Raw genomic sequence first — 26,607 nt, forward strand, 5'->3', positions numbered from 1 at the left:
GAGGAGCCAACTGCACCTCCCAGGGGGCGGGGAGGGCGGGGCGTGGGAGAGAGGGAGGAGTTCGGGGAGGGGGTGCCAACTCCGCACAGCCTTCCACTCCAGGCTGATTCTGTTACTATTCGTCCCTTAGTAATAGGCTTGGGGGGAGGGGGTTCATTAAAGAAAGACATGTAAAATAGAGACACTGGTTAATTTCGCAGGAGTTTGAGGATTTTAGTACAAGATTTTTAAGTCTAAGTGATTAATTCCAAGTAGGGTGTACTTAAGGGTGGGGAAAGAAGGTTTGTTCATTCATTCGCTCATTCATTCATTCCCCCAAGCCTGCGTCCCAGCCCAGTCAGCATCGCAGGTATTACCCAAACTCTGACGGTTCCTTTAAGACCTCACCTGCAGCCGCTCCCTCCGAAGCGGAGCCGCCCTCGGCCAGCGCTGCAGGTTTAAGTTTCGAGCGCACCTCCGAGCGGAACTACGGGCCGGCTGGGACCGGGTTCCCCGGCTGAGCCACCTAGGTTATAGAAGGAGAATCTCGGGAAGCTCTCCAAGTCACTGCTCAGGTCTTAGAACCTCTTCTGGGTGACAAGGACCTCCCTACTCGGAGGTCCAGAGAGAATTTACCCGAAGTTACCCCAAGTGAATGACAGAACTGGAAACCCGGGGATCCTGTCTTTCAAAACCGGAAGACTCTTCCCAGTAAACCTGACGGCCTCTCACTGAGGCCGTATCCATTGGCTACTAAAAGGAAGGCCGAGGAACCTCGTATTGTATGCAACCTTAACAGCTACTCAGAGGTATACTGACCCCTGGTTTTACTTTTGGATTTCACCTTGGAATCCTAACTTATTGTAAGAACCCATCGGCTTTAGAACATATCTAGGACCATTCTCTCAGTTTAAGATAAAGGAACCCAGGTCCAGAAAAGGGAAGCAACTTGTCCAAGGACATAGACGCTAATCAGTAACAGAGGAGCCCGGAACTCAGGTCTCCTAGCTCCCCAGGGCTCTTTCTATTACGATTTTAGACAACTTGACAGACAGGTGTGTTGGTATGCTGGCAGCAGACCTCTGTGCTTTCCTGGATCAAGCATCCTGGGATCTTGAACAACAGTTAGAGCAACATTGCATAGAGAAGATGGGATAGAAGAGTCAATCGATCCTAAAAGCAGGGGTGTCCTAAAAGCCAGGAACTTAACAGAGCGATGGAAGTTATTTAATAGTGAAAATGGCTCATGGCATGTATGATATTTTCAAGACTTCATTGAGGGACTGTGAATGGAATGTTGCGATAAGAAACCATTCTTTTTCTTTTTCTTTTTCTTTTTCTTTTTTTTTTTTTTTTTTTTTTTTTTTTTTTTTTTTTTTTTTTTTTTTTTTTTTTTGAGACAGAGTCTTGCTCTGTTGCCCAGGCTGGAGTACAGTGGCATGATCTCAGCTCACTGCAACCTCTACCTCCCTGATTCAAGCAATTCCCCTGCCTCAGCCTCCCGAGTAGCTGGGATTACAGGAACACACCATCACACCTGGCTAATTTTTTTGCATTTTTAGTAGGGATGGGGTTTCACCATGTTGGTCAGGCTGGTCTTGAACTCCTGACCTCGTGATCCGCCTACCTCAGCCTCCCAAAGTGCTGGGATTACAGGCATGACCCACCATGCCCGGCTGATAAGAAAACATTCTAAGAATGGTTTCCATGGAAGGGAATGGAATTCCATAAAATGGTAACCATTCTAAGAATCTCTGCAGAATTCAGGAGAAAGAGGGAGGCAAATTTGCCCTCTCCCTTGATAACATTTATTGTTCATATATGTTCACTTGCTAGGAAATGGGATAGAAATAAATAAGATCCAACTCCTGCTCTCAAAGACACACAACCTGATAGCAAATGGACAAAGGCCAATGCACCTTTTCCCCGGGGACACTGAGGAGTCAAAAACAAAATTTGTGTGAGTTCTCAATGTTATCCTAGCCCTTCTCTAAATGCAAGGAGGAGGAAGGGGGGGGGAGGAGGAGGAGGAGGAGGAGGAGGAGGAGGAGGAAAGAGGATGTGTCATTTTTTCTTAACATTCTGTGTGACAGTCCTATTTGGTTGTCAGCTGTGTCCAAAAGCAGCAGTGAACCTAGTGCTTGTTCTACCCCTTAACCTAAGTAGCAAGTGCTTAGCAAATGAACATATGTGAACAATGAATGAAGGTTCTTTACTCTTCATTCCTCATTTCTACCCATCTTCAGTATTGCTGGATAAAAAATTCCTCAAAGCTTAATAGTTTAAAACTTATTAGCTTAGTAGCTTAAACAGCTATAAAAATTATCTCAGTTTCTGTGTGTCAGGAATTCAGGAGTGGCTTAGTTAGGTGGTTCTGGCTCAGGGCATTAAGATGTTATAGTCAAGAAGTCTACCAGGGTTGCAGTCATCTGAAGGCTTCAGTGGGACTAAGGGAAGCTCTTTCAGCATGGATCATTCACATAGCTAGTATGTTGATGCTGGCTATTATCAGGAAGCTTCAATTTCTCATCATGAAGACCTTTCTATAGGGCTTCTTGAGTGTCTTTATAATGTAGTGGCTGATGTCCACCAGAGCAAGTGATTCAAGAGGGCAAGACAGAAGACACCACAATGCCTTTCATCACTTAGTCTCAAGTGACACTCTGTCATAGTCTGTTTGGGCTGCTATAACAAAATACCTTAGACTGGGTGATTTCTAAACAGCAGAGATATATTACTCACAGTTCTAGAGACTAAGCAGTCCAAGATCAAAACACCATCAGATGTGATCTAACAGTAATGAGAATAAAAATATTCTTTTAAAAAATTACTGAGAGATTCAGTGCCTGGTAAGAGCCCCATTCCTCATGAATGGAGCCTTCTTGCTGCATCTTCCCATGGTGTAAGGGACTAACAAGCTCTATCAGGCCTTTTTTACAAAGGCTCTAATCCCATTTAGAAGAGCTCCGCTTTCAAGACCTACTCACCTCCCAAAGGCCTCATCTCTTAATATGATCACTTTGAAGGTGAAGATTTCAACATATTAATTTAAGAAGGACACAAACATTCAGACCATAGCACACTCCATCATTTCCATCATATCCTATCAGTTACTTAGATCAGCCTCAAGGATATGAATACCAGAGATAAGACTCATTGGAGGCCATCTTCTTGGAGCTGGCTACCACATCACCACAGCATACAAAGCAATGACATCTGGATTTTTCTTTTTTTTTTTTTTTAGATGAAGTCTCAGTCTGTCACCAGGCTGAAGTGCAGTGGTGAGATCTCAGCTCACTGCAATCTCGGCTTCCCAGGTTCAAGGGATTCCCCTGCCTCAGCCTCCTGTGTAGCTGGGACTACAGGCATGTGCCACCACACCCGGCTAATCGTTTGTATTTTAGTAAAGATGGGATTTCACCATGTTGGCCAGGATGGTCTCGATCTCCTGACTTCGTGATCTGCCTGCCTTAGCCTCTCAAAGTGTTGGAATTACAGGCATAAGCCACGGCACCCAGCCCTGACATCTGGATTTTTCTAAACAACTTTTATTTCCTCAAAGTATTCCATACTTTGTGTAGTGAGCAGCTGCCATTGAATAAGACACAGTATCTAATCTAATTTTCCAACTTCCCCATTAAATATATATATATACACACACACACTATATCTATCTATCCATTTATCATCTATCCTATCTCTCTATCAATCTATCTATCTATCTTCTATCTGTCTGTCTATCAATAGATGAATGAACAAAAGAAGTTACTTCAACAAACTACTGGTGAGTAAAGCTGTTCACTTTCCAGCTCCAAGTTAACTTGCCTTTTTGAAAGCTTAAAAGGCTTAGGAGTCAAAGGACCACAGGGAAAGGCTCGGACTTCCCATTCTTTTATTGAAGTGTCGGAGAGTCAATGTCAAAGATATTGTCTCTAGGTTCCAAACCTTCCCTTCCCAACCATCCTCCAGCCCAATCCACCTTTGCAGCTTCACATCCCTGTCTTTGTCTTTTCCTCCATCCAGGCCTTAGCCTGTAAATCTGTAAAGGTGCCCAGGTCCTATCAACCTCTTCTGCATCTTATGCTTTCACTCCAGCAGAGTAACAGCATGCTACCTGTGCCAAGGCAATCACTGAAAGGAAAGGATTTAATGCTGTCAAAAAGCTTATGCCAGCTTAGGCTGCAAGAAGAGGAAAAGGGTCAAGTATGATGAAAGTGACCATGTTGGTCAGACCTCTATGAGGGCCTAGAGGGATTTCTTAGCGGCGTAGTACTTTTAAAGGAATCTAAACAAAGCAGCACCTGGAAAGAAGAGAGTAACCACAGCAATCAGGGAAGAATTGTAGAATCTAGGGCCATTTCATTGGGAAAAGAGAGTTCTCCAGGGAGCTTAACTTCAGTCATCAAACAGGCTTATTCTGTGTACCCAGTCAGCAAGTACAGTCAATGGATGAAAATTCAACCAATGGATGCACACAGGAAGTTCTTCCTTAACGTGATTTGTCAGAAACTGCCCAAAATTCTGAAGAGCTGCCTCAAGGTAGTGGAAATTTTTTTTTAATCAGGAAGGGGCTGAATAAAGCCAGCAAGGATTCTTTGTCAGAGGGTGGCAGATACCCAGGACATAAGGTTGAAGTAGGTGGCCTCTGAGACCACAGTTCTAAGCTGTTGAAACTTCAGTCCCTGCTGAATACTGAACTGGTATTAGCACGCTTTAGTCTACATCAAAAATTCATCTTACCCAGTTTTAGTGGTACCAAGACTGGTCTCTTTCTCGTAAATAATTCTTAACAGAATAAAAGCTACAACTAGAAACCAATTCCCTTTAAAATGTGGACAGTTAGCCATCTCCATCTCTATGATGGGCAGTTAAGCACTGAACTAATGCTTTTTAATGGAAGAGTCACCCTAAAATTCCTGTGTATGGTATAATGGATTATTAAATCAGTACAGGACTAACAACTGCTTCCCATGTAAACTGGTGCACCCTGACAGTGGTGTAGCCCTTCATACAGTGTTCAAAGACAGATTTAACTCACTGCAGGTCCACAGCAACCTGTAAGATAAACTCATTAGTTATGATCTCCCACTTTGCAAGGGAGGGGACGGAGGGAGAAGAAACTAAGATAACTTAGTTTAAGACATCACAACTGGCTGGAGCTGGGCTGAACATTAGTTCATTGTTTTTTCCATTAATCTATGCTGCTTTTTCTCTACTTGGCTCCTTTTCTAAATTAAACAAAGAAAACAAAAAACTGTGGGCACAGAGTGGTCTATATGTGTCAGAGATAGAGACAGAGAGATAGAAAGAGAGCGACTAGGTGAAAGAAAAAAGAGAGGGGCCGAGAGAGATTCAGATAAAATAAGGCACAAGTAATGGGCTAGTCAGTATACTTCTCATCTATTTGAATGCCTTTAACAATGGAGATAATTTTGATGGAAATAGGACCTCAAAGAAATGCATATCCATACCCTGGTGATATGCTATAACTAAACGAGTTGGTTTTTTGTTTCGAAGTTTTTTGTTTTGTGGGGGTTTTTAATGCAAAGGTATATATTTAAAATACCCTGTAGCTTCCTTCTCTCCTTCATTTACCCAGACAAGTATCCTTGAGTATGAACGAGGTTTTCTAGATGCATGGGACATCCAAAGTGGAAGTGCCCATCTACTCCCAACCCCATGTTTGATAAACATGTGAAGTAAGCTCCAGAAGAGCTCCCAGAGAGCATCAGCACACAATTTTCAAAGGAGTTTTCCCTGATAGCAAAAAGTGACTGACATTTCCAGCATAATCCTTTTTTCTTTTAGAGTAGGAGCTGGGGGTAAGGAGAAATTAGTAATCTTTACTAAAGATACATTTCTAAGTTAACCAAATTTGCTTTTCTGCTTTTGAAAAACTTGTGGTATTGACAGAACCATAGGATCCCATATGAAAATCCTCAGGATTATACTAAAATCTCCTTACATGAAACAACCTCTTCACCCCACCCCCTGCCAGGAGGATTACCATTATCTATTCAAAGAAGGCTTTGGGTAGGGCTTCTCAGTCAGATTATCCTTATGTAGGTGGAGAACATAAACTTGGAAACGTAATTGGAATTTGAAGAAATGCTATTAGAATTTTAGGAAGTCATTTGTATTCCATTTCTGAGACGCGACCTGGATAGAATTCTGGTAAGTGGAGAAGCCAAAGGATTCTTCATAATCATATGTGGATTGTGTCCAGTGACCAATCTCATTTAGGATGGAAAACTGCCACAGCCTTCCAAAACAAAGACTTGTGTGCCAGTCTTTCATTTTTGGGAAGTGACACTCACTAGGGCTGTTATTTTCCTGTTCCTCATGTTGTATAACACTAAATTCCTTTACTATTTCCTTCTATTTTACACTCACAAGAATGGTAACGATAATGAATTATTTAAATCTTGCTTTCTATTTAAATTTTCTTTAGATTAAATTAATTTCTTCCCAAGGCAATTTTATCAATTGAGATTAAACTTTTGTGATTAAAACATCCTCTGCCTTTTATAAATAATTTGGGCAACAGTTGAAGAAACTTTTCCAAATACGCTTTTTTAAAAATGCTGCAAAATTTTCCCAAGTTGGATATCATTTCAAATTGCAAATTACCACATGAATAAACAAAGCCAAGCTCAAAGGGAGTAGGAGACAGTACAATGACAATAATAAGTCAATAATTTAAAGGGGGTGGGGCATTACCAATTACTAATGAAGATGAATAAAGCAATTTAAGAATAAGAGAGAAGCAAGTACTTAATAAGAATGCTACCATAATAATTTGGAGAAGCTTGGGTTCAAAAGAGCAGAATAAAGCTGTGTTTTTATTCTTTTTTTTTTCTCAGAAAAACACTGAAAATATTAGAACAAAGAGAAACTTGTTCCTCCAACCTTAAAAAAAGAAGAGTGGCTGGGTGCCATGGCTCACGCCTATAATCCCAGCACTTTGGGAGGCTGAGGCGGGTGGATTGCTTGAGGTTAGGAGTTCGAGACCTGCCTGACCAATGTGGTGAAACCCTGTCTCTACTAAAAACACAAAAATTAGCCGGGAATGGTGGTGTGTGCCTATAATCCCAGCTACTCAGGAGGCTAAGGCAGGAGAATCATTTGAACCCGGGAGGCAGAGATTTCAGTGAGCCGAGATGGCATGACTGCACTCCAGCCTGGGCAACAGAGTGAGAGTCCATCTCCAAAAAAAAAAAAAAAAAAAAAAGAAGAAGCTTGATTAGTAACCCCCAACAAAACAGAAAGTAGATGGAGAATTGGTCTAATCCAAGTGCCTGAGCTGGGGGTTGGGTGAATGGAAAATGCAAAAAAAAAAAGCAAGTGTGAGGGAAATCATATACATATCACAAATGTGGAAATATGCTGATTCTGCATGATGAATACAAGGTTTTCTGTTCTATTTATTCCAGATATGTTTGTGAATATTTGAAATATTTCTTAATAAAATGTTTAAACCTTTAAACAATCAGATAGACTTGCCTTAAACAGTTTAAGAAATTGAGACTCCAAATACCATTGAAGATGGCATATAGCTAGTTTTGGTGAGGTAGGAGCCAAAAACAAGGAGATTGTTAAATACCTAAAGAAGAAGTTAGATATTCAGGTTCCCACATATTCAGACAGGTGACCATCTTCCCTCACTCCTCCAAAAGGCAAGAATTCTATTTACTGGAGAACAAGAGAATCTTTAGATTTAGAACCACTAGACACAGAGGAAGATAGTGGTATTTGTAGTGCAGGAAACTAAGGGAAAATCAGCGTATTGAACAGAGATAACTCTCTCACACCCACCTCTTTCTTCCTGCTAGCTATAACTGGGAGATACCTTTCAGACAGAAAAATGGAATTGCCTCAGAAAAAAAGATCGATAGATACTTACAGTTGGGAGGCTTACAGCAAAAGGCTAAGCCATCAGAAAAATGCAAATCAAAACCATAGTGAGATAGACTTCACTAGAATGGTTCTGATCAAAAAGACGTAACTGTTAAGACATAGCTGTTATTTTTATAACAAGTGCGCAAAGGATGTGGAGAACTGAGAACCCCATACACTGCTGGTGGGACTGTAAGATGGTGCATCCACTTTGGAAAACAATCTGGCATTTTTTTAACAGTTAAACATGTAATTTCCATATGATGTGACAATTCCACTCCTAGGTATACACCAAAGAGAAGTGAAAACACATGCCTATACACAAATATTTATAACAACATTATTAGTAATAGCTAGAAAGTGGAAACAACGTAAACACCCATGAATGGGTAGATGGAAAAATAAAATTGGTATGCCCATACAACATATTATTTAGCAATATAAAGAAATGAAGCACTGATACATGCTACGGCGTGAATGAACCTTGAAAACATGCTAAGTAAAAGAAGCCAGTTACGAAATACCACATACTGCACAATTCCATTTAGGTGACATATCCAGAAAAGACAAATCTATACGAAGAAAAAGTAGACTAGTTGTTGCCTAGGGTTGAGGAACATGGGATGGAAGGGATTGGAAGGTAAAGGCTAAGGGATGAGGTTTTTTATTTTAATAAAAATGTTCTAAAGTTAATAGTGGTTTTGGATGCACAATTCTGTGAATATGCGAAAAGCCATTGAATTGTACATTTTAAATGGGTGAATTGTGTGGTATGTGAGTGGTATCTTAATAAAGCTCCTTTAAAAACATGTCAAGCTGGTCATTTTATTGCTCTTCAAGAATGCAGACCTGTCTATGAGCCTCTCAGATACACACAGAGCCTCCAGTCAGTTCAGCTTTCAACAAGAAAAGCCAACCAACGCTTTTGGAGAAGGCTCTCATCATGAGGCCAGGCACAGTGGCTCACACCTGTAATCCCAGCACTTTGGAAGGCTGAGAGGCAGGTGAATCACTTGGGGTCAGGAGTTTGAGACCAGCCTAGCCAACATGGTGAAACCCCATCTCTACTAAAAACACAAAAATTAGCTAGGACTGGTGGCACATGTGTGCAATCCCAGCTACTCCGGAAGCTGAGGCAGGAGATCACTTGAATCCAGGAGGCAGGGGTCGCAGCAAGCTGAGATTGCACCACTGCACTCCAGCTTGGGTTACAAAAGGAGACTCTGTCTCAAAAGAAAAAAAAAGAAAAAAAAATATAATCGCTGTAGACTATTTGTTTTAAAAATGCAATATTTTTGTAGTCTTAGCAACAAAAACATAGAGCAATGAATAGTGATTTGACACCACCAAATAAAAGAAATATAATTGTAATTGGAGGAGGGGAATCTTCACCTAAACATAATAGAAAATCAACTGATTGCATTAATTACTGAACAAAAGTACCAGTTTTCTATAGTATTTAGTAATATAAAAGTAAATTTCAGAAGAAACAGTTAAAAGAATTGAAAGTTTCTTGGCTGGGCGTGGTGGCTCATGCCTGTAATCCCAGCACTTTGGGAGGCCGAGGTGGGCGGATCACGAGGTCAGGAGTTCTTTGAAAGTTTCTTGGCCTGGTGTGGTGGCACGCGCCTGTAGTCCCAGCTACTTGGGAGGCTGAGGCGGAAGAATTGCTTGAACCCAGGAGGCGGAGGTTGCAGTGAGCCGAAATTGCGCCACTGCACTCCAGCCTGGTAACAGAGCAAGACTCCGTCTCAAAAAAAAAAAAAAAAGAATTGAAAGTTTCTATGCAGAGGGGAATCGGAGCAGTAGAGAAGGGAGGAGAGGGCAAGAAACTATTTTTTAAGTATTTCTATAAGGCTTTTACCACTATGAATTTTGAAACTATTTGCATGTGAAAATTTGAGTAAAAATAAAAATTATAATGACATGTATATAAAGAGGAGTTAGGTGATGCACAGTGACTTTCATGCCACATCAAAGCAGAATTCCAATGGTAGATGTGGCAGTAAAGAATCCAATAGAGCTCCAGTTGCTGCTACCCTATGCTACAGTAGATGCTGCCGTGACCACCCCTTCTGAAGAAGGAGACAACTGGAGAAAGTGGTCCATCCCAGGACCAGAACGGCAAGAATGCAGGATCTCCTTTTCTTTTTTTCTTTTTCTTTTTCTTTTTGAGACAGAGTCTCATTCTGTTGCCCAGGCTAGAGTGCAATGGTGCCATCTCGGCTCACTGCAACCTCCACCTCCCAGGTTCAAGTGATTCTCATGCCTCACCCTCCCCAGTAGCTGGGATTATAGGCGTGCACCACCATGCCTGGCTAATTTTTTTGTATTTTTAGTAGAGATGGGGTTTTACCATTTTGGCCAGGCTGGTCTTGAACTCCTGACCTCAAGTGATCCACCTGCCTCAGCCTCCCAAGTGCTGGGATTACAGGTGTGAGCCGCCACACCCGGCCAGGATCTTTTTTTCTAGGTGGTCTGTGACATTCTTTCTAGGGAGATTTTTTTTTTTACATTTTTTATTTTTCTGAGACAGGATCTTACTCTGCTGCCCAAGCTGCAGTGCAGTGGTGCCATCATGGGTCACTTCAAACTTCACCTCCCAGGCCCAAGTGATCCTCCTGCCTCAGCCTCCCCCATAGCTGGGACTACAGGTCCAGGCCATTACACCTACCTAATCTCTTCCTTAAAATTTTTTTTGTAGAGACTCCTGTACTCAAGCAATCCTCCTGCCTTGGCCTCACAAAGTGCTGGGATTATAGGCATGAGCCATTGTGCCCAGCCTCACTAGAAAGATTTAAATGTGGTTCTGCCCATAGATAATTTTAAAATTACTTCTCAGAACCTTTCCAAATTTATTATGTATGTGAGTCCCTAAAATTCCTAGAAACAAATAGAAGATCCTCTGTGAGTGAAAAAGTCAAGTTTCTTCCTCCTTCTAATGGCAAAACTCCAAGTAAAATCACTGTTTAGGGCAGGCACGATGGTTCACGCCTACAATCCCAGCACTTTGGGAGGCCAAGGCAGATGGATCACATGAGGTTAGGAGTTCAAGAGCAGCCCGGCCAACATGGCGAAACCCTGTCTCTACTAAAAATACAAAAATTAGCCAGGCATGGTGGTGCACGCCTGTAATTCCAACTACTCAGGAGGCTGAGACAGGAGAATTGCTTGAATCCAGGAGGCAGAGGTTGCAGTGAGCCAAGATCACGCCATTGTACCCCAGCCTGGGCAACAAGAGGAGACTCCGTCTTAAAAAACAAACAAACAGCCGGGCGCGGTGGCTCAAGCCTGTAATCCCAGCACTTTGGGAGGCCGAGGCGGGTGGATCACAAGGTCAAGAGATCGAGACCATCCTGGTCAACATGGTGAAACCCCATCTCTACTAAAACTACAAAAAATTAGCTGGGCATGGTGGCACATGCCTGTAATCCCAGCTACATAGGAGGCTGAGGCAGGAGAATTGCCTGAACCCAGGAGGCAGAGGTTGCGGTGAGCCGAGATCGCGCCATTGCACTCCAGCCTGGGTAACAAGAGCGAAACTCCGTCTCAAAAAAAAAAAAAAAACAAAAAACAAACAAACAAACAAACAAACGCACTATTTGTTGTCATACAATATTTCTGTCCTAGTTTATATTCTAATACTTTTATTTAAGGGCATATTTTTAAACAAATATGCAAAATTTTTAATTACATAACCAATATTAGTTTATGGTTAAAAAATAAAACTGCAAGCAGTTTGGAAGAACACATACTTCCCAATAAAATTCATCTTCCACACGGGCACAGTAGCTCACACCTGTAATCCCAGCACTTTGGGAGGCCGAGGTGGGTGGGTCACTTGTGGTCAGGAGTTCAAGACCATTCTGGTCAACATGGTGAAACCCTGTCTCTACGAAAAATACAAAGATTAGCTTGGCATGGTGGTGGGTGCCTGTAGTCCCATCTGCTCAGGAGGCTGAGGCAAGAGAATCGCTCTAACCTGGGAGGGAGAGGCTGCAGTGAGCCAAGATCATGCCGTTGCACTCCAGCGTGGGCGACAAGAGCAAGACTCTGTCTCAAAATAAATAAATAAAATAAAATAAAATAAAAACTAACCGGGTGTGGTGGCGGACACCTGTAATCCCAGCTACTTGGGAGGCTGAGGCACGAGAATCACTTGAACCTGGCAGGTAGAGGTTGCAGTGAGCTGAGATTTCACCATTGCACTCCAGCCTGGGCCACAGAGTGAGACACTGTCTCAAAAAATAAATAAATAAATAAATAAAAATAATCATCTTCTATCACCCTTCCTCCTCAACCCCAACTCACATCAAGTATGATTTTTAACAGGTTGGTAAGTCACTTTGCATGCCACTACATTTTGAAATGTCAAGGGGGATTGGGATGAGAAAGTTAATTAAAGAAATTGCTTTATGCGATGAAAGACTAAATACACGCCAGGCCATACATGACAACAGAACTCTCTGATCCACAACCTCTGCAGCAAGCAACCCCGGAGATCAGACAACAACCACTGCTGCAATTGGCCTGCAATAATCAGAACCTGGTGAATGACTGCCAGCTTCCCTAATTTTGGCCCTTTCAACTCAAGACCAATCAGAGAAAGCCAAATATTCTCCCCAAATCAACCATGCAAAATGCCCTGCTTCTGGTCATCTTGCTTCCAGCTTTTCCATACCTGAAGATCTCCTTTTTTCTTCTTCTTCTAATTATAAAGCTTTCCCACTTCCCTGCCTGCCTTTGAGCCTCTGCCAAATGCAAGTGATGGTGGTTCACTCCCTCGCTATAGCAAGCTCTGTATAAATAGCCTGTGTTCTCATTCAGGTGGTCATCACTTACTTCCACAGACAAGCAAAAGTTCCCAATAACAAACAGAAAAACTGTTTAGTCTGCAACTTTAATAAAAGCCTTGTTCATTAGGTCATTCATTCAATTAATATGCATTATGCATCTACTATGAGCCAGGAACGAAAATAAATTATATTTCTCTAGGAAAATTTGTCCGAGAAGGAAATCACAAAGCTGAAGCCTTGGGAATTGAAAATTCAAATCTTCAGTCTTTGCTTATGGTCTGTAGCAGGCAAACAGCTTCAAGCTTCTCAAGGTTCCTTGGTTAAACATGAATGAATGGATGAAGAGAACACCCCAGCAATAAAGATAATGCCCCGAAAATAATTTTACTAAGAATGTTTTTTATGCCACTCTTTTTATTTTTAAAAAAATTTCTCAGTACCTCTGAAGATTTCTGACACTATTGTTAGAGCCACTATTTTTTAAATGATACATATAACTACTTGTCTAGGATGGGTTCTCTTTCTCTTTCTCTCTATTGTGTTCAATTTATGAATCTAGACCACAATATTCTTCATTAATAAAGTTGGCAAACAAAGCGTCTGAAAACATTTTGCTACAGGGAATGATATTCTGCTAAGTTTTATTGAAGATGAAATTTTCATTAGTACTGCTAATGAACTATTCTTATTCCTTTTGGGAACTATGATTTATTAAAAGAATTAAAAGTTTTTTAAAAACACCAAAAGAATTACACTCATTCATTTTTAATATGACCAGAGTATTTGCAATAGAAAACTTAGTGAGTCTTCCCTTAGTAAATGGTGGCTTTTAAACCCTGCATAATTCTGGGTGTTACCATCAGGAAAACATTGCACTGTTCCTCATTAGAAGGATAATGCATTATAATAGCTTTAGTCTGAGGCATAAACCAGTTAAACGAAGCACCAGAAAAGGAAAAGCAAAAGTGTGTTTGGTGAATCATTCTTGTGCTATGGTTTGGTGACTCTAAATTGAGCCAGAAAAGAATGCAGCTAGTGGCTTAATCTGAAGAATCTTCCAAGGAAATGCTGCATACTGTACAATTCTTGTTGATCTCTAGCCTCTGGGATCTCTAATTTACAAAGCTGTCTATTAACACAGCTTTGCAAATTAATTGTGAACAAATCAGCAGAGAATAAAAACTCAAACATAAATCTCTGATCTAACCACTTCATTTAGGAAGGGATTAGGGAGATCTTCTTGGACCAGTGTTTTTGATTCTCTTCTTTGCATTGTGACCTTGTACTGCAAACTCAGGTGTGACTACTATCGTTCTGGTCCAAAGTGCCAGGAAGTTCAGATCAGGTTAAGGACAAGCTCAGGCCTGGCTGACTCTGAGGTCAGCCTATTCACATGTCTTTTTTCTTTTCTTAGATGGAGTCTCGCTCTGTCCCCCAGGCTGGAGTGCAGTGGCCTGATCTTGGCTTACTGCAACCTCTGTCTCACAGGCTCAAGCAATTCTCCCGCCTCAGCCTCCTGAGTAGCTGGGACCACAGGTGCACACCGCCATGCCTGGCTAATTTTTTGTATTTTTTTTAGTAGAAACGGGGTTTCACTGTGTTGCCCAGGCTGGTCACAATCTCCTGAGCTCTGGCAATCAGCCCGCCTCGGCCTCCCAAAGTGCTGGGATTACAGGTGTGAGTTGTCGTGCCTGGCCTCATATGTCTTTTCTAGGCTAGGATCGCTTGAGAAACACAACCAGGTTCCTGGGGGTTAATAGATCTATTCTCCAAAGCCAAAGTATTTGGCATGGTCAGCAAAATTGTACTGAGTGTTGCAATTGGGCTCTGAGCACAGAATCTCACTGAGTGCCTTATGAATTTGATTATGAATAGAAGGCTGGTACAGTAGTGAGCAAGGGAAACTCCCATTCAGAGAAAGTTTTTACTCTAGAAATCATCCTCAAGGAGGAGACTACTTTAAAATTCTTGACTCCAGTTTTCTTTGATGTAAAAGATAACTTTCTAGGGACATGATTAGATCAGAGATTTTATTATAGGAATAGCAAACTCTTTTAGGCAGTCCAGAGTGAACGCTAGCAGCAGCATTACGGCATTACTCCCTCTGCCCCAAGGAAATCCCTCCTGTCCCTCGGGTCCACATAGGATGCTATGAGGATAATGCTGATGGCCATGTCCCTTGGTGTAGACGTGTCTAGTATTTTCCATGCATATATGTGTGTGTGTGTGTGTGTGTGTTTCTTAAAAAAGTAGTATCATACATCTTATTCTGTAGTCTCCTTTTTTTTAAGGAATTTACATTTATTTTACAGCTTCAAAAAGGCTTGGTGCGTGATAATGACAGAAAATCAAGCATAGTACCTGATAGACAGTTTTCTGATAAATATACAAGGGATATTTACCCCCTGAAAAATCTATGCTCCAATTCAGTTAATGAGGCAAATGTTAAATATTGTGATACCAGTATTTTATTTAGATGTTTCCCATTTATGATGATTATTAAACATACATCACATGTTTACGTAAACATACACCTTCCAACCTGGGAATCAGAGCTGAGTGATCCTGTCAGCGTTCTGCCACAACTTGATGAGTGGCCTTAAGCAGATCAATTCAATATTGCTTCTCTAGATAAAGTCCCAATCTTGTCTGGCACATCTAGCCATAAAAACTCATATGCAGTTCCCAGAATATACCATGATCTTCTGTGCTGCCATATTTTTTAACAGGGGGGCCTGAAACACTCCTTCCTATCTGCCTAATTAATTCCTCACTATCTTTTTAAATTAAAAAAAATTAAACTGTAGTAAAGTGGATATAAAATGCACCATTTTAACCATCTAAGTGGATGGTTAAGTTCAGTAGTGTTATGTACATTCACACTGTTATGCAACTAATCCCCAGAACTCTTTCATCTTGCAAAACTAAAATTGCACACACATTAAACAATGGCTTTGCATTCCTCCCTCTCCCCACCCCTAGTGATCATCATTCTACCTCCCATCTCTAGATGCCTCATGCAAGTGGCCTAATACAGTATTCGTCTTTTTTATAGCTGGCTTATTTCACTTAGCATAATGTTCTCAAGGTCCAACCATGTTGTAGCATGTGTCAGAATGTCCTTCCTTCTAAGACTGAATTAAATTCCATTGTATGTATATACCTCCTTATGTTTATCCATTTATCTGTTGATGGACACTTGGGTTGTTTTCACTTGTTGGTTGCTATAAACACAGGTAGACAAATGATCTCCTCAAGGCCCTACCTTCAGTTCTTTTGGGTGTATATCCAGAAATGAAATTGCTGGATCACATGATAATTCTATTTGTGTAGCCTCCTTTTAAAACTTTGCTCTTTAATACTTATTTTCCCCAAATTAATAATTTCTCAGGTAAATAAGAAACCAAGCTTTTACAGAATAGTGGTTTTTTTTTTAATTATCTATAGAATGTTTTATTAAATGGCCATACTTATTAAATTGATTCCTTCCAGTTTTCCATTATGAAAAACCATGCTAGGTAAACAAATATTTATCCATAAGATGAATTTTTGGAAGTAAAATTGCTGGATTAAGAGGAGCACATTTAAAAAATGCTGGTGCACAGTGTTATGGGACGTGTGCAAACTTCTAAAGGTTTATTTTTATGAAATATCAGCCTCCGTTGCCAGCACTCTGTATAAGCAGGGCCAAGGCTGGCAGCTTAAGAACCCTCTAGTCTTTTTAAACTTTACCGTCAGAGAAAGTAAATCTTTAGGGCCGGGCGCGGTGGCTCAAGCCTGTAATCCCAGCACTTTGGGAGGCCGAGGCGGGTGGATCACGAGGTCAAGAGATCGAGACCATCCTGGTCAACATGGTGAAACCCCGTCTCTACTAAAAATACAAAAAATTAGCTGGGCATGGTGGCGCGTGCCTGTAGTCCCAGCTACTCAGGAGGCTGAGACAGGAGAATTGCTTGAACCCAGGAGGCGGAGGTTGCGGTGAGCCGAGATCGCGCCATTGCACTCCAGCCTGGGTAACAAGAGCGAAACTCCGTCCCCCAAAAAAAAAAAAAAAGAAAGAAAGTAAATCTTTATACCAAAATTCTTATTCAGAAGTGAAAGTGTTATGTAAGTCATCATTCACAGTAAAAACAATGAATGATCAGATCTTGCTGCTTAAATTTTAAATTAATATAAGTAATACAAAATCCGTTTTTAAATGATCCTCCCTCAGTAAGCATAAAAAGTTGCCTCAAATTTATATATTATTTTTTAGTTTACAAACCACTTCCACTTATGTTTTCTTACATATTCCTTATAATTAGTGATTGTTTTCCCTGGTTTACACAGGAAGAAATTGAGGCCCGGGGAAGTGACTTGCCCGAGGCCACAAAGCTGATCATCAGTGTCTTCTAGTTCCAAGTGCATTGCTTTACAGATGATTCATTTACCAGTCCTTGAGACCTTATAGTGAATAAGGATAGTAGAGACTTTTCCAAGCTTCTTTTTCAAACCAGAAAGAGATGGTAATGCTTTTTGCAAAGTAACTAACAGCTATAATTTAATAAGAGGCCATTTTGTGGCCAAAACATAGTATATAACATATAAATAGCACTCCTTCTTCCCCCTAGAATTGTGTGATGCCCTTCATGGAGCTGCTATCGAGTGTTGCCAGACATGTGGGCTCTGGGGTCATCCTGTTTGGATTTGAATATTGGCACCACAGTACTAGTTTTGTAGTCTGAACAAGTCACCCTCTCTGTACTTCTATTTCTTTACCTGCAAAATGTCTAACAAGAGATCCCAACTCAGTGGATTGTTGCAGGATTGGATGAGATAATGTCAGTAAAGCAATTAGCACTGTACCTGGCCCATGCTCACTGCCTGATACATAATAATTCTTACTACTAGGTGTTAAGGACCTAGGTAATACTGCTCCTCTGTTTTATCCTGGGGAGAAGGGTACATGAAAGGGGCTGGTAAACAAGTTAAGAGAGAAAATAGCCTTCTCTGATCCCTCAGCTGATTAAAGAAGATAATTAAAGGCTTCTCTAGTAAACCGTAGGCTCATATCATTCAGTTCAAATATTTTTTATGTTTCCCTTGTTATTTCTTCGGTTACCAATGGGTTATTTAGTAGTTATGTTGTTTAACCTCCAAATGGTTGGAGATTTTCTGATATCTTCAGTCATTAATTTCTATTTTAATTCTGTTGTGATCAGAGACGGTGAATGTTCAATGTATACTTTAAAAGAATGTGTATTCTGCTGTTTTGGGAAACAGGGGTCTAGAAAATGTAATGAGTCAAATCGGGTGATAGTGTCATTCATGTTTTCTATAACTTCTTTTTTGTAACTTGCTCATGTTTTCTATCACTACTGCTTTTCTATTTACTTTTTCTACCAATTATTGAAATAGGACTTTGTGGGAAATTCTTACTACATGTGAATTCCTCTTTTTCTCCTTTGCACTTTGTTAGTTTTTGTTTCACGTGTTTTAAAGCTTTGTTATTAACTGCACATCCATCTAGAATTAACTTGTCTACATTATGAAATATCCATCTTTATTGTTGAAATACTCTTGGTCTTGAAATCTATTTTGTCTGATATTAATATTGCCACTCTAGCTCTTTTATAGTCAGTGTGTGATGTATCTCTCTCTATCTTTTTACTTTTAGCCAACTTGTCTTAATATATTAAACTCCTTTTTTTGTAGAAAGTATTTAGTTGAATCTTGCCTTTTTATCTATTATGATAATATCTGCCTTTTAATCAAGATGTTAAGACTATTTGCATTTAATATAATGATATTAATTACATTTGATATAATTAAATCAATTAATATAATGTACTATAATATAATATAGATAAGTGTAAATCTATGATCTTACTAATTTTTTTTTCCTCTCGACTCATCTGTTCTCTGTTCCTTTACCTCTTCTTTTTATGACCTCTTTTGGAGTAAGCGATTACCTCTGATGATTCTATTTTATTTCCACTATTGCCTTATTAGCTACAATTCTGTTTTGTGTTTTAGTGGTTGCTCCAGAGCTTGCAATATGTATTTTTAACTTACCACAACTCACCTTCAATTAATATTAGCACTTCAAGTATAGTATAAAAACTTTACATCAGTATATTTCTGTTTTCCTTCTTGGGTCCTTCATATCAATGCTGTACATTTTAGATTCCTATTTATTGCAAAATTCACAATACATCATTACTAATTTTGCTTAGAACTGGCCATTCTAATTTAAATAAATTAAAAATCAGAAAAATTATTTCATATTTACCCACACATCTACCATTTTCAGAACTATTCATTCCTTAGGTAAGCCTGAGTTTCTATCTGGTTCATTGTCCTTCAGCCTGAAGAAGTTCTTTTTAACATTTATTACAGTAAAAAATCTGCTGGCAGTTACTTCTCTCAGCTTTTTAAAATCTGAAAATGTCTTTATTTTACTTTTGTTTTTAAGAGATTTTTTTTTGCTCCCACAGGCTTTTGTTGGCCATTTTTAAATTTTCTTTCAGCAATTTAGAAATGCCTTTCTATTGCCTCCTGACTTGCATTATTTCTGAAGCAAAGTCATCAGTATTTTTTAAAATCTTTGTGCCTCTGCATATAATCTTTTTTTTTTTTTTTTGACATGGAGTGTTGCTCTGTCGCCCAGGCTGGAAGTGCAGTAGAGTGATCTCAGCTCACTGCAACCTCCGCCTCCCAGGTTCAAGCGATTTTCCTGCCTCAGCCTCCAAAGTAGCTGGGATTACAGGTGCCCACCACCATGCCCAGCTAATTTTTGTATTTGTAGTAGAGATGGGGTTTCACCATGTTGGCCAGGCTGGTCTTGAACTCCTGATCTCAGGTGATCCACCCACCTTGCCTTCCAAAGTGCTGGGATTATAGGGGTGAGCCACTGCACCTGGCTTTGTAATGGAAAGATTTTAAAAGATGAATATGAGCTGACAGCTCTGATTCAGCCAAGTGTGAACAAATACCAAACCCAGTCCAGAAGTCGGATGTGGAACCCGAGGGCAACCTAAAATCAGGAGTCAGAAGGGGCCAGGATTGGCATGGAGCAAAGACAAGCGTGGAACACCTAAACAGCAAAGGAGACAGTCATCACTCTGATTTGTTCTGGTGCCCTCTTTGTAGCACATAGGCCCACCTGGGTGGCTGCCCTAAAGGCATAGCCAGAGCTGACTACCTCATCAGTTACTCACTGCATAAAGAAGTGAGGAGAATATGAAGCTTTTTTTGTTTTGTTTTGTTTTTGAGACAGAGTCTTGCTCTGTCGCCCAGGCTGGAGTGTAGTGGCAAGATCGTGACTCACTGCAACCTCTGAGTCCTGAGTTCAAGTGATTCTCCTGCCTCAGCCTGCTGAGTAGCTGGGACTACAGGTGCCCGCCACCATGCCTGGCTAATTTTTGCATTTTTAGTAGAGACGGGGTTTCATCATATTGGCCAGGATGTTCTCGAATTCCTGACCTTGTGATCTCCCCAACTTGGCCTCCCAAAGTGCTGGGATCACAGGCGTGAGCCACTGCGCCTGGCTGAGAATATGAAGCTTTCTAAAATAGCTTGGACTTCTTAACTTGTTAGAAAAAAAATGAGTGTTTATGCAATATGCATAATACAATACGTATAATATATATATATTTTGAGATGGAGTCTCACACTGTCGTCTGGGCTGGAGTGCAGTGGCACAATCTTGGCTCACTGCAACCTTCGCCTCCTGGGTTCAAGTGATTCTCCTGCCTCAGCCTCCCGAGTAGCTGAGATTACAGGTGCCCGCCACCACGCCCGGCTAATTTTTTGTATTTTTGGTAGAGATGGATTTTCACCATGTTGGCCAGGCTGGTCTTGAACTCCCGACCACGTGATTTACTCTCCTTAGCCTCCCAAAGTGTTGAGATTACAGGCTTGAGCCACTGCACCTGGCCCAATATGCATAATATTTATGCAATCTGCATAATAAAATATGTAAGGGTTTTCTTCCTCAACACTATTTTGAAGATTATGTCATTCAGTTTTGGTAGCTTCCCTCAGTTCAACATGAATAACATTACCAAATTGCTGCTTGTTCTATCTAGTTCATACCTCCTTCTCCCATATGACTCTAAAAGCCTTTAGAAAAAATAGCACAGTCCTGTTTTAGGGCCTGGTTTCCACTTCATTATTTGGTTACACTGCCTCTCCCACACTTACATATCTTCAAGTTCCATACTTTCTCTAACAATCCTTTTTACGCTATGGCATAGCTACTCAAGTTTACAAGGTTCAGTGATAGAGATTGAGCAGAAGTATGGATATCCAGTTTTTCTTTTTTTTTTTTTTTTTTTTTTGAGATGGAATCTCCCTCTACCGCCCAGGCTGGAGTGCAGTGGCATGATCTCAGCTCACTGCAACCTCCTCCTACAGGGTTCAAGCGATTCTGCAGCCTCGCCCTCCTGAGTGGCTGGGACTACCGGCACCTGCCACCACGCCCAACTAATTTTTTGTATTTTTAGTAGAGACGGGGTTTCTCTGTGTTAGCCAGGATGGTCTCGAGCTCCAGACCTTGTGATCCGCCTGTCTTGGCCTCCCAAAGTGCTGAGATTACAGGCATGAGCCACCGTGCCCAGTTGATATCCAGTTTTTCTAAGAGATACACTGAACATGAAGCTGTGAGGCCACGTTTCCCTTTATGACAGCTCTTGACTTACATTTCTCCTCCATCTTCTTAACCTTTCACATTATTTCCTGAAGCCATTTCATCTTCCTGCTAAAATGCCAACCTAAAAATAAGTAATCACACTGAAAAGGATCCAGATGGAAACAGAAAAACACGGACACACTCATTCAGGACGTGAAACATGTTCTATATTTGCCAGTAGACTTAAGTTTGCTTCTCATCTTCATTTCTAGCTCATCACAGAGGCGTATTAGAAGTGCTCTGACCAGTGAAAACAAATTCGTTCTATGCGGCTTTTGATTTCAGTGATACTAGTGGATTTTATCTGGAAATAAATGTGATTAATTTCTACCTTTTATTTAATCAGACCAAGAATTCAGATTATTGTTGTGTTCCTAAGAGGCATACTAGTTATTTGTTTCAACCAATTGGGAGAAGAAGGATACATCAAGCTCAAGAACTTGGCACATTCCTTAATTTCTCTTGCTGTATGAATGTGGAAGACTTTCTAAGGCAGATCTTTACCTTTCTGGACATATCAGGACATGAGAATCACAAAACCAGATGAATGCAGCAAATTATAAGCAAACCCGGAAATGCAAAAATATCAGACTAATCAAAATCTCTATGAATTCCTATTTTTAAAAATTCTTTTAAAATTATCAGAAGAACAACACACACATACACTTATATCAGAGGAAATTTAGTAAGTTACTTGTTTTCAAGGAACTTCCGATGTCGTACACATTTGTTTATAATGCCTTTATCTTCCTTATCTAGAGTGCTGTTCAATAGCAACTGGCCCTCAGAATAAGAAATTTGAGAGACCACAAGATATTAAATTACCCAAGAAAAAAATAATGTCTCCTCATTACCAAGGCAATAAATCCTTCTACACCATTTTAGAATATTTAACAGAATAAAGAGTTGAAACAAAAAATGTTTACTGAAAAACTATCTCTTAGCCAAGAGAGGTCTCCCCCAGGCACCATGATGAATCTTTGTGAACTTGTATTGAAGAGTTACAAGTTTTAGGACCAAGTTAATAATCTAAGTCACTGAGGTCTATAAATTATCCCCCACAACTGAAAAAAATTATTCCCTAAATTGTGGTGCTTTAGAAAATGGTGCAAAAGTGAGACTTAGATCACTGTCAAGAGGTTTAATTCCACATGAATTATTATTATTATTATTTGAGACAGAGTCTCACTCTGTCACCCAGGCTGGAGTGCAGTGGCGGATCTTGGCTCACTGCAACCTCCGCCTCCCAGGTTCAAGTGATTCTCCTGCCTCAGCCTCCTGAGTAGCTGGGATTACAGGCATGCGCCACCACACCTGGCTAATTTTTTTATTTTTAGTAGAGATGGGGTTTCGCCATGTTGTCCAGGCTGGTCTTGAACTCCTGATATGAAGTGATCTGCCTGCCTTGGCCCCTCAAAGTGCTGAGATTATGGACATGAGCCACTGTACCCAGTCTAATTCTACTTGAATTATCAGCTACAATTTGACTAGCTTGTGGGCTCCAAAAATGATTTTAAATTTTAAAGTACAGGTTCAGGCCGGGCATGGTGGCTCATGCCTATAATCCTAGCACTCTGGAAGGCTGAGGCGGGTGGATCACACGAGGTCAGGAGTTCCAGGCCAGTCTGGCCAACACAGTGAAACCCATTCTCTACTAAAAATACAAACATTAGCTAGGCATGGTGGTGCATGCCTGTAGTCCCAGATACTCTGGAGGCTGAAGCAGGAGAATCGTTTGAACCCACGAGGCAGAGGCTGCAGTGAGCTGAGATCCGCCCATGCATTCCAGCTTGGGCGACAGAGTGAGACTCTGTCTCAACAGCAACAACAAAAAAAGTACAGGTTCTGCAAAGGCAACCAAATGGCTGTTGTACACATCCTCCAGAAGACATTGAGCCAGAAACCAAAACCAAGAGTGTGACCCTTTAAGTACTTTGAAGGTGACAAAAGTACAACCACTCTATTCTCTCTATTCACACGTCCAGATTCCATCACGTACATCTTGCTCAGACACAGCTGGGACCAGAGCTGGACGTGACCTGTCCCTTTTGAACGCTGAGGTGGGCAAGCATTGGCATGTGACTCCAGCATAGCTGTTCATTCCCTGGTCAGGGTCTGACCCTTTTTCTCGTGACCTGTATCATATTCTACTCTGTAATGTAATGATTTCTCTACATACTTTATCTCACCTAATAGATTATGAATTTTTGAATGCAAGGACCATGTCTTTTTATCTTCTTTGAAGTAATACGGATGAAAACCCACTGTAAATTACGAAATACTTTCATAGGTCTAACTTTCTTCTTTCTAATATTATTTGCATCTATTAGCACCTAACACATTGCAGAGGCCCAATAAAGATTTGTCAACTGACTAATTGAAATCAATAAACATCTCCAGTTATTCCCCTCCTGTCACCAGAATCCCACACAGTATCTAGCAGAGTTCGGCCCAGCAAAGAGATCAACTGTCTAAAGGACATTTGTTGGAATAGAGCCCAGCAGGCTGACCTGCCATCCTCAGTTCTCCGCCCATCAAGCACAAATACCACCGCCGCCTCTTTCATTTAATACTCTAGTATTTGGTTGCACCCTGCAGTGTCCTGGCAAGTATCCAGGAAAGCTGCCTCGGGGAAATGCGGATGCCTGACCCCGCACTAAAAAAGTATTTCAGGACTGGCTAGTGGAGGGGTTGCCACAAACTATCCCCACCATTCGGATGTCCAAAAAGTTGGCATTAGCACAACTCTTCTGCCCCAGGTAGCAAGGGAAACAAAACCCATGAAACCAAAGTGGGCAGCTAATCAGGAGGACGGAGCAGGGCTTTTGTTTTCGCCTTGCTATGCCAAATGCACAGGAATAAACACAATAGAGAAAGGTGTTTTGCTTCCCAAATGGAAACTTTGCAAGTCTTTCTAAACTGTTTTTAATCAATTAATCTGTCTTTGAACAGGGATGTCACCTTTAAAAAAAAAAAAAGCATAAGCTTATTTCGGTAACGTGGAAAAACTAAATAAATCACTTTCTCACTAGGAAATACTTCTCCTGTTTTAAAAACCAAATTCAGGAATTTGACTTTAAGAAAGAAAAAAATGAAATTTCCTAAAGGCCATTTTCTGAAGTGAATTAATAGCTAGAGGCCCACTGGCCACCTGCTCGTAGCCAGCCAGCATTCTTACCCAATCACAGGTGAAGTCAGAAGCACACGGAGTTTATGACATACTTGCAATGCTTCGTTTAGAACATTTACCAACTGCTGTATTTTTTTCCACAGAGTCTCACTATTTCATTATAAAGACTAGAAGAACAGGCCCTTGTTCTCAGGCAAGAAAACACAGAAGCTTCATTTGTTTATTATTTTTAACTACTGCGCATTTTGTGTGCTTTATAGCTTCTTCAGTGATTGTTTAATTGTGAATATATTGGCATGTGATTTGAGGTCAGCTGTTTGCTCCCTGGATGGTACAATCAATCTATAATCTTGTTAGGGAGAAATAAAGTCCAAGCTGCAAATTCTAGGCTGCCAACTAATACTCTCCCTCTCTTCAAATCTTCTATGTCTATCATGAAAAACATTCTCAAACTGTTTACATTTCCCTGAATATTACTTAGAATATATTTTTAAAGTCATCTTTTCTCTTCTTCATTGCTCTAAAAAATGTAGACAGGCAGGCCGGAAATTGTGCCTCACGCCTGTAATCCCAGCACTTTGGGAGGCCAAGGCGGGTGGATCAGGAGGTCAGGAGATCGAGATCATCCTGGCCAACCTGGCGAAACCTCATGTGTGCTAAAAATACAAAAAAAGAAAAAAAAATAGCTGGGCATGGTAGTGTGTGCCTGTAGTCCTAGCTACTCGGAAGGCTGAGGCAGAAGAATTGCTTGAACCTGGGAGGCAGAGGCTGCATCGAGCTGAAATCGTGCCACTGCACTCCAGTCTGGCTGGCGACAGAGTGAGACTCTGTCTCAAAAAAAAAAAAAAAAAAAAGTAGACAGACAAACAAAAGAAAATGGTCACCAATTCTACCACCCAAAGGTAATCACAATTAATATTTTGGTGCAAAATCTTCCAGGCTGTTGGAGAGAGGTTTTGTTTGTTTGTTTTATTGGTTTTTTTGTTGTTGTTGTTAATAAGCACCAAAACAAACTGAAAATAAGTTTTGCTGGAGTTTTAAAGTGATGCTATCTTCTAAAAAATTTTTTGCTAACTAAAACCACATAAATCAGATTTTCTTTCATTGAATGTTTTCCGTTTGTCACCAGTATACACACAGCTCAAGTGGGCCATCAGTCTATGGGAAAATGGGCATTTTTAAGAAAAATATGTGAACTTCTGCCGTTTCAAAGTCCATTACAAGAATGCTTTAACTGATTCCATTTGTTTCATTTCCTTCACCTCCCAGATCATCCTCCACCCCATTCCAGATATTTTTTTAAATTTTTAATTAATTAATTAATTAATTATTTGAGATGTAGTCTCACTCTGTCACCAGGCTGGAGTGCAGTGGCACCATCTCGGCTCACTGCAACCTCCAACTCCCTGGTTCAAGCGATTCTCTTGCCTCAGTCTCCCGAGTAGCTGGGATTACAGGTGCACACCACGATGCCCAGTTAATTTTTGTATTTCTAGTAGAGATGGGATTTCACCATGTTGGCCAGGATGGTCTCGATGTCCTGACCTCGTGATCCGCCCATCTCAGCCTCCCAAAGTGCTGGGATTACAGGTGTGAGTCGCCGTGCCTCGGCCCTCCAGGTCTTCTTAGACCCTCACTCCAGGACCCCTTGTCTGCTTCTTTTACTTACAATTTTGCTTCTGAGGGAAGAGATCAAAGGGGTGAGACTGGAAGCAAATACAACAAAACAGTAATAGTGGTCAATTCTGGACAATTGAAACACAGGTGTTGGTTGTATTCATTTCTGTATTCTTACAGATATTTAAAAAATTCTAAATATGAACAAAACAAAGCCAAACAAAAGATATGGTCTCTGTGTTCCAGGAGCTCAGGGTCTGGTAATGTGTAATCAATTACAGTAAATTCAAGACTTGCAAACAGATCTTTCCTCTAGACAGCTTTCTAACAGAGGTTAGTACAAGGTGCTAGACTCTAGCAGCCACAGGAACACAGAGTATGGAGTACACTCCCCCTCCATGTTTTCTTGGAGAATGTAGGGAGGCTTCTGGGAAGAGGCAAAGCCTGACTTGCAGCTTGGAGGATAAGCAGTTTTCCACGGTTTCCAGAGTAGGTAGGAGTGTGCTGCAGAACGCCCT

At 40.8% G+C, this 26,607-nt stretch overlaps 1 protein-coding gene and 1 long non-coding RNA gene across 2 annotated transcripts in view; one reads left to right on the plus strand and one right to left on the minus strand.

Moving 5' to 3' along the window:
* DLG1 (discs large MAGUK scaffold protein 1) overlaps window positions 1–24,541 on the minus strand; it is a 299,333-nt gene extending 274,792 nt beyond the window's left edge. Inside the window, exon 1 of the mRNA XM_037735146.1 lies at window positions 24,521–24,541. The gene's annotated coding sequence lies outside the window, so the exon portion shown is untranslated. The remainder of the gene's footprint in view (window positions 1–24,520) is intronic.
* Window positions 5,976–6,890, plus strand: LOC119469856. Its single transcript, XR_005198716.1, has 2 exons — window positions 5,976–6,153; window positions 6,843–6,890. It is a non-coding gene; the product is annotated as an uncharacterized LOC119469856 (long non-coding RNA).
* Window positions 24,542–26,607: the final 2,066 nt, after the last annotated feature.

The sequence above is a fragment of the Cebus imitator genome, unplaced genomic scaffold, assembly GCF_001604975.1.
Source record: "Cebus imitator isolate Cc_AM_T3 unplaced genomic scaffold, Cebus_imitator-1.0 Scaffold0, whole genome shotgun sequence".
In the NCBI taxonomy this organism is placed as follows: domain Eukaryota; kingdom Metazoa; phylum Chordata; class Mammalia; order Primates; family Cebidae; genus Cebus; species Cebus imitator.